The sequence below is a fragment of the Echinops telfairi genome, unplaced genomic scaffold (assembly GCF_000313985.2).
Source record: "Echinops telfairi isolate 266 unplaced genomic scaffold, ASM31398v2 ScPeMD7_5592;HRSCAF=6446, whole genome shotgun sequence".
Lineage (NCBI taxonomy): Eukaryota > Metazoa > Chordata > Mammalia > Afrosoricida > Tenrecidae > Echinops > Echinops telfairi.
The window spans coordinates 19250965-19258839 of NW_022109491.1; positions in this window are offsets into that span (position 1 = coordinate 19250965).

The window sequence follows — 7875 nt, forward strand, 5'->3', positions numbered from 1 at the left end:
TGGTCCTCTCTGTGCATTGGCTGCTCTGAGCAGGGATATTGTCCTCAAGGCTTGGTGGGCCAGGATGTGCTCCACTCTCTCTTTCTCCCCCTTCATTCGCTCCTGTGTGCTCTGATCAGACGTGTCCCTCTCCCTGAGCTGCAGCTTCAGTGCTGTCCTCTGAAGGGAATTCTTCTGGGGGTAGAGGGGGCTGTCCACACAGTTGGGATTGGGGCCAGCCCCTCAGTCTGGGTCCATTCTTGTAGCCACTGTGTCCATCCATCTCATGAAGGGTCTTCCTCATTTTCACCAGCCACCGCTTTTACTGGGCGTGATGTCCTCCTCCAGGGACTGGTCCCTCCTGATAACATGTCTGAAGTATGGAAGTTGAAATCTGACCATCCTCACGTCTAAGAAGTATTCCAACTGCTTCTTCCGAGAAAGATTCTTCGGTTCTTCCGACAGATCGTGGTGTATTCAGTATTCTCCGCCAGCACCACCATTCACAGGCATCGATTTTGCTCCAGTCTTCTAATTAATTGTCCGATTTTCGCATGCATGTGAGTGAAAAGATCCTGGCCTGGGCCGGGTCACCTCTATCCTCAAAGCAATGGCAAAACCACAAAGCCCTTCAGGCCCTGGGTGGACCTGGAGCGCATGCTGGGTGAAGTTAGTTCATCACAAAAGGACAGAGATTGTGAAAGACCACTACTCTAAGGATACAAACCAAGAAACAAACAGACTTGCCTACCAAAGAGAAGAGACTTTGGAAGTTCCCCAGGAGGGAGGGCAAGGCAGGGAAGAAGAAGCAAAGGAGTCGAAGGATGACAGGTGTTGGGTGAAAGGAAGGGTGGGGCGGGGTGGGGGTGACAACACAGGGATGGGGGTTGATGAGTGATCTGAACTGCTGAATCCTGAGCTGATGGGCTGAAGTGTCAACCACTCACCTATTTCACAACAATACTTTGTTTAAAAAATAATAATAACGAAGGGACAGACCCCCTGGGTAACACTGTCAGGATTTGCTCTTTCAGCAGGAGGTGGGAGCAGCAGACAACGAACTTCAGAAAGGCGGTTCAGGGCCAACAAAGCACTCAATGGATGCCCGAGGAAGACTTGGGTAGGGTGGCCCAGGGAGCGCTGCTCAGTTTGAGGGGTGGCCCCCACCCTTGCCAAGCAGCCCCTACAGTTCTCAAAGGCTAAGTGCATGGGTTCCAAAGATAGGCTGCCTGGGTTCCAGCCCTGACTTTGCCGTCTACCACAGCTTTCAGCCGCAGGACCTTTGATGGGTGAGATGGGATGTGAATAGAACTGACTCCATCGAGGTGACGCGCGGAGCAGTGAGGCTGCCGTGGGCCTGGTGAGCACTCTGGGCCCCTGGGAGCATGCACACAAGCTCAGGAAGGCAGACACACCTGACGGCGCACAGAAGCGCAGCATTTCTGCCCGGAGAGTCAGAGAGGGCTTCCTGGAGGAGAGCCCCAGCTGGACAAGCCTCTCCTCTCGAAGCCTCAGGCATAGTGGCTACGGGTTGGTCTGACTGTGAGACAAGTGAGCTACTGGAAGGCCAGGGTGGCTGCAGCATGGCCTGTGAGCACCCTTTAAATGCTGGCTGCTTAGGATAAAAAGAAAGGAGACCTTGGTCAGGTGGCTGGTGGTAGCAGGAATAACTACATTCTCACGAGACCTGCTACAGGATGTCAGAAAGGATAATGACCAAAGCGTGGGTTGACACTCAGCTCCGTAGCTTCCATGAACCTGCACATTCAGCCAGGAGCTTGAAGAGGGGTTCAGCTCTGAGAGGACTGAGGTTCTAGCCCAGGGTACGTCCAGCTGTGAGCACCTACCTGCTGGCCTCTGGGACCCCCCTGGGACTCCTGTTCAGAGAGGGGATGGCCCTCCAGTTTGCATTCCTGTGTGAGAGGCCAGACTTCCCCAGAAGCATTTCCACTTACTAATGTATTTAATGAGCGCAGAACTTCCTGCTTTAAACAAACAAGTGATTAGCATTGACTACAGCCTTGAAAATGGATCCTAATGAATTGCTAATTGGCCTCCTCCTCTTCCTGGGGTCTTTAGCTGGTAAATTGTCGCCTCTCTGGCTACTGGGAGCCTTCTGTTAACACAACCAGAATTCATTCCTCTATTCACTCCGCACAATTATCTTGAGCATCTACTATGTGTCCCTTTGCAGTGCTCATGTAGACTTGAACAAGACAAGCAGGATCCCTTCCTGTCATCTAATGGGGGACTGTGGATCAGCTAACCGGACACACATATACGGGCACGTTAGAGGGCACGAGAAACAAGGAACCCAGGTGGTGCTGTCACATAAGCCTTGGAAGGATCACCACAGAGTGCAAGATTCAAGCCCATTAGCTACTCTGTGGGGCAAAGATGAGGCTGTTGGCTCCCACAAGATTCACACCGCCTCCAGAAACCCTGCCCAGGGTCACTGTGCACCACCAACGACTCAGTGGCAATGGGTCATACATCAGAAAGACCAGGAGCCAGGGCAGTGTGCAACAGGAGGTCTTGAGCTTGTCCTTGGACAGCGGGAGGGTGTCCGTCAGGACAGGGCCTTTGAGAAGAGCTGAAGGTTAAGTCCGGCTGGAATTGGTGAGGGAAGAAGGGAAGGAGGAAGGAGTAGCGGAGATTTGGAGCAGAATCTGCAACTTTGCTAAGAGGAGGAGAAATGGAAGGTGTGGCCAATACCGCCACGAACAACTGCTTCCTTAGTCACGAGACCAGAAGAACCCCATGGTACCTGCCTGCTGGTCCTGATTGTTGTGCCAATGTGTCTATAGGAGAATCCTGATCAAACGGAGGGAAACGTAAGGCAGATTGTCCAGACTTTCCAGAAAAGAACTTTCTGGAACCACCCAGCCTGGATAAAGCCCTGAAGCTATTGCCCTGAGATAGTTTGTAAAACAGTGTCTTACTGTGATTGTAGTGAAAGTGGACGTCCTGGGTTAGGGCCCCTCCCACCAACTTGACGCGGATCGTCAGTGGCATTGGTCTTGCTCTTCATGCTGCGTGAGCACTCGCGTGGCTTCCATCCCGCGGTTCCTTTCCAGCCATCCTGTGCCTTTGTCCCTTGACTGTCTCACCTTTGTTTGGGGATAATTTCTGACCTTTTGGTCTCATAGAGATTTTTTTTTTTAGTTCAGTCATCAGGGGTGATATTCATTCTTGTGTGAGCCAACCTGCTCTTTAGCTAAAGGGTGACCTCAGGATAGTTTAGGGTCAAGGCTTACTTAAAGAGTATCTCAGGGCAATAGTCTTGGGGAGTTTTCTAATCTCAGCTGGCCCAGTAAGTGTGGATTTTTTTAAAGACTCTGAGATTCTCTTATCTGTTCTTCTCCTATTCTGGCAGTTTCCATCTATTGTGGACAAGCCAAAACCAAATTCACTGCCATCGGGTCAATGCTGACTCACAGCGACCCCACAGGACAGGTAGAACTGCCCCCTGTGCGTCTCCGAGATGGTGACACTTTACAGGAGTAGAAAGCTCCATATTTCTCCCTTGGAGCAGCTGGTAGTTTCGAACTTCTGACCTTGTCGTTAGCAGCCCAACTCACAACCACTACGCCAACAGAGCTGCATCTATCATGACTAGTGCCCATCAGTTGGTACCATGCCTCTGAACACTGGTGGTAGCTAGCAACATCTGGTCTCAGGGTAGATGAGGCCATGTTGATACTCTTTTAACCTTCCCCCCAAAACATCCCTTGACATCTTTAAATCAAGCAATAGTTTAGCTGAACTAGTAAAAACCGGCTGACTTAAGCAATGAGCTCTTTTGAGAACTATGTCTATGGGAACAAACTGACAAAGGAAACTCAAAAGGTTAGATAAGACACTTCGCGTGAGAAAGGTTGCACAACTTGAAGAAAGCCATCTGCGTCACTACGTTGGACATGCGGAAGCGGTTAAATTCGTGTGTACCCTGCTATGCATATCCTCGGCAGCCCCCAGAGTCACCCCATTGCTGTCTAGTTGATCCTGCCTCATAGAGACCCTATAGCTGAGTAGAATTGCCCCATAGGGTTTCCACGGCTGTAAATGTTCCCCGTTTTTCTCCTGTGGAGCCACTAGTCGATTCAACCTGCCAATCTTTCAGATAGCACCCGACATTCTAACCTGCATTGCAGGGCTCCTTCAAAAATTAATAAATAAAATCTTATTTAAACAATCAGCGCCCCCATCTGTCCAGCAGGCTAATAATTCCGAGACACCTGTCCTACCCTGCCTCCCAGAAGCCCCCAGCAGTAAGCCCAGGGGCCGCAGGGGCTACTTGATGATGCACACTGGGTGGCATCTTCCCCACCTCGACAGACCACCTTCAGGGAGGAGTCAGGGGTACCTGGCCTGGGTGGATGCGTAAAGGGACTGGAGGTGCTGGGTGAGGCACCTCTTGTACCCATCAGCTGACTCTCTCTTGCACAGAGAATTAATTGAGTTTTCCTGGGAGTTGAGGAGTAAACATGTTTTGCAAATAATCTAGCACCCTGCTCTCGAAGTCCAGAACGAAGTCAGGCTCTGAGGAAGGCTTGGGAGAAGTGGCCTCATCTCTCTTGTCCCCTCCCTTCTTCTACATGAGAGACCCCCACCTATGTGGCACATAGCTGCTCAGTCCCTTGCTCCAGTCCCCCGTGCAGCGTGGCATGACTTCGCCGCAGTGAGAAGGACCAGCACCCAGGCAAGTGTCCTGAGGGAGGCGAGGCCTGCCCCCACCCCCACCCCACTTCCCATTTTCTCTTCCCTGCTGGCTGCAAGGCAGGCTCCAGAGCCCTCTTGGGCTGTGAGGTAGAGATCAAAGCCAAAGCAAATCTACTGCCATCTAGCTGATTCTACGTCGCAGGTCAGAGTGGAACTGCTCCGGAGGGTTTTCTAGACTCCAATTCTTGATGAGAATGAAGAGAGGCTGGTGGACTTGAACTGTGGACCTTTGGGAGAGCAGCCCAATGCCTAATCCACTGTCCCACCAGGGAGCCTTTGTGAAGTTGAATCCTGGATGAAAGATAAAACAGCTCTAGGAACAGGGCAAAACCATGACAACAATTTCCAAACAAGAGTCCTTTGTGAAATCTGGGGAAAGAGAAATTCCAAATCCAAGAATTCAACTCATTGCCACTGAGTGGATTCTGACTCATAGCAACCCTATAGGCAGTATAAGAACTGTGCTTTCCTGAGATGGTAACTCTTCACAGAACTGGAAAGCCTCATCCTCCCTCAGCACCTGGTGGTTTTGACCTGCTGACCTTGTGGTTAGCAGCCCCTCTCGTTAGTTACCCACTCCTCCACCAGGAGGCCTGGTAAGGAGAAATTCTCCACCTGCAAACTCACTGCCATCGAGTCGATGCTGACTCATAGCAAGCCCTATAGGTCAGGGTAGAACTGTCCCTGTGGGTTTCTGAGACTGTATCTCCTTTGTAGGAGTAGAAAGCCTCCTCCTTCTCCTAAGGAGCGGCTGGTGGTTTTGAACTGCTTACCTTGTGGTTAGCAGCCCCATTCATAACCACTACTGTGATTAAATAAGATGCAGGCATTCTCAACTTTGACCCACCCCTTAAAAGCTGCTAATGTCTGTCACAGACAAATCGTTCCGTCATTGATTGACTTATCGAGTGAGTGCCACAAGCCAAGCCCTGTGCTGAGCACTGGGGATGTAGCCAGAAACAGGGCACTTCGAGAGAGCCTGGCCCTCTCCGGCCCGTCGTTAGCACTCCCAGCATTCTTAGAGCTCGGTGCACATTCGAAAGTCTCTTGCCAGTCACCTCCAGTTGAGGTGACATTGAATTCATGCATGAAAATTAACTTCTGCCTCTCGGCCAGAACTCTCAGACAGACATTGCAGACAGGAACGCAAATGAGTACGGCCTCAGACCAACCGTTTGGAAGTTTCTTGTACACTGAAATGGACACTTTCCACACCATCTGGCACTTTTAGGGGTTTATCCAAAAGAAATTAAAACATCCCACTGCCCCCCTACACACGAAGGCTTGATATTCTGAGCAGGTTTCTACAAAGGGGCTTCAAATTGGAAACCATCCAAAAACGCCTATCCCCAGGAGACTGGATAAGCCACAGGTAGTGTGTGCACACCAAGGGAGACTGCTCAAATGACACAAGATCTACACAGCCACTTGGCTGACTCTCAGCATCATGGTGCTTCTTCGGTGAAAGAGGCGGGGCACCGGCTACAGCCTGTGTGAGCCCATGGATAGGAAAGCTTGGGAGGGAGATGAGTCCACAGAGAGCAGATTGAGTGCTAGCTAGGGCATCAGACTGCAGGGGGACGCAAGGTTCATCCGGGAGGGTGATGTAAAGATTCTCTTCTTGGTTTTAATGTGGTTCCATGACTGCCTATATTGATCAAAACACATTAAATTATGCACTGGGTGGTTTTGCTGCATGTAAATCGCACCTCAATAAAACTGTTGTAAAACAGAAAACAACACTGTCTCTGAATTAATGGGGGGAAATAACCTCTGCTCATACACAGTCATAATAAATGCATTATGTTTCCTAAAGAAATGAAATCACACAGCCGCACTCACTAGCTAGCAAGATCTTCTCTTTGAAACAGAAACACAAAGGGAAAGCAGAGGCTGAAACACAGGACCGGCCAGCTCTGGGTCTGGAAACGGGATTCCAGTCCTGACGAGGAAACGGAGTGCCCAACAAGCCCTGATCTGAAAGTAGGGCTCACCACTTGAATCGTAGACAGGAGGAGGGAGCAGAGCCAGGTCTGACAGCCGGGATCTGAGCCAAGTCATCCAGACCCATTGACTGTCCCTGACATCTTGATGTTGCCCAAAGCTGGGAATCCTGAGCCACTGCGAGGAAGCCTGGTTTGGAGCTGGGATCCTAAGGAGGAGGGTTTCTGACCAGCACAGAGAAATAAAAAGGTTGGGGGGAAATCCTTTACAAATGTGTACATTATAATAGTACAGATGAAATAACAGAGATGAAATATTTAAGAGATGATGGCTGAGGTTTGTTTTAGAATCAAGTAGTGCTCCGATGGAAAACACAAGCCAAGCGCTAAACAGGATGATAGAAATGAGACCCAATCAGAAGTTAGTAGTGACACTACGGAACATCGGAGATAAAGAGGGAACTCTTAGCGGTTACGAGAGAATCAACACAAACTGGGTACAAAAGAATTACAGTTGGACAGACCACAAACTTCCCTCCGGCCACAATGGATTTTCAGACAGAGGAATTCGATCCTGAACATGCAGAGGAAAGAACAGTATCCATGGACTTCAGTGCACAGCCAGCTGACCATGGTCAGATTTCCATAGATTAAGAGAGTTCACCACGCCTACCATCATGTCAGCGAGAGCGCAGGTGGCCCCAGACGGACAGCGTTTCTGTCACTCTGTGGAACACAGGGTCACTGAACCGGGACCAATTTGATGGCACTCAACAGCAGCCATCACTAAAACAATTAAGGAGCCTGAAGAAAACCATTCAGCACAGAAATAAGTCAAAGATTGAATTTTTGGTGATGAAAAAGTAGACTAAAAATCCTAGACAATAAGAAGAGGTAAGGGATACTTTAATTGGTTGTTGTGGTTGTTGTTGTTAAGGGCTGTCTAGTTGGTTCCGACTCATAGCAGCTTTAAGTACAACAGACCAGCACCCTCCTCACAATGGTCCTACGTTTGAGCCCATTGTTACAGCCACTACTGCCAATCCATCTCGTTGAGGGTCTTCTTTTTCGCGGTCCCTCTCCTTTACCAAGCACAGTCCTTTTCCAGAGACTGGTCTCTCCTGACAACACGTCCAAAAATTATGTGAGACGAGGTCTTGCCATCCTTGCCTCGAGTGAGCATTCTGGCTGTACTTCTTCCAAGACAGATCTGTTGGACTTTTTGGCGGTC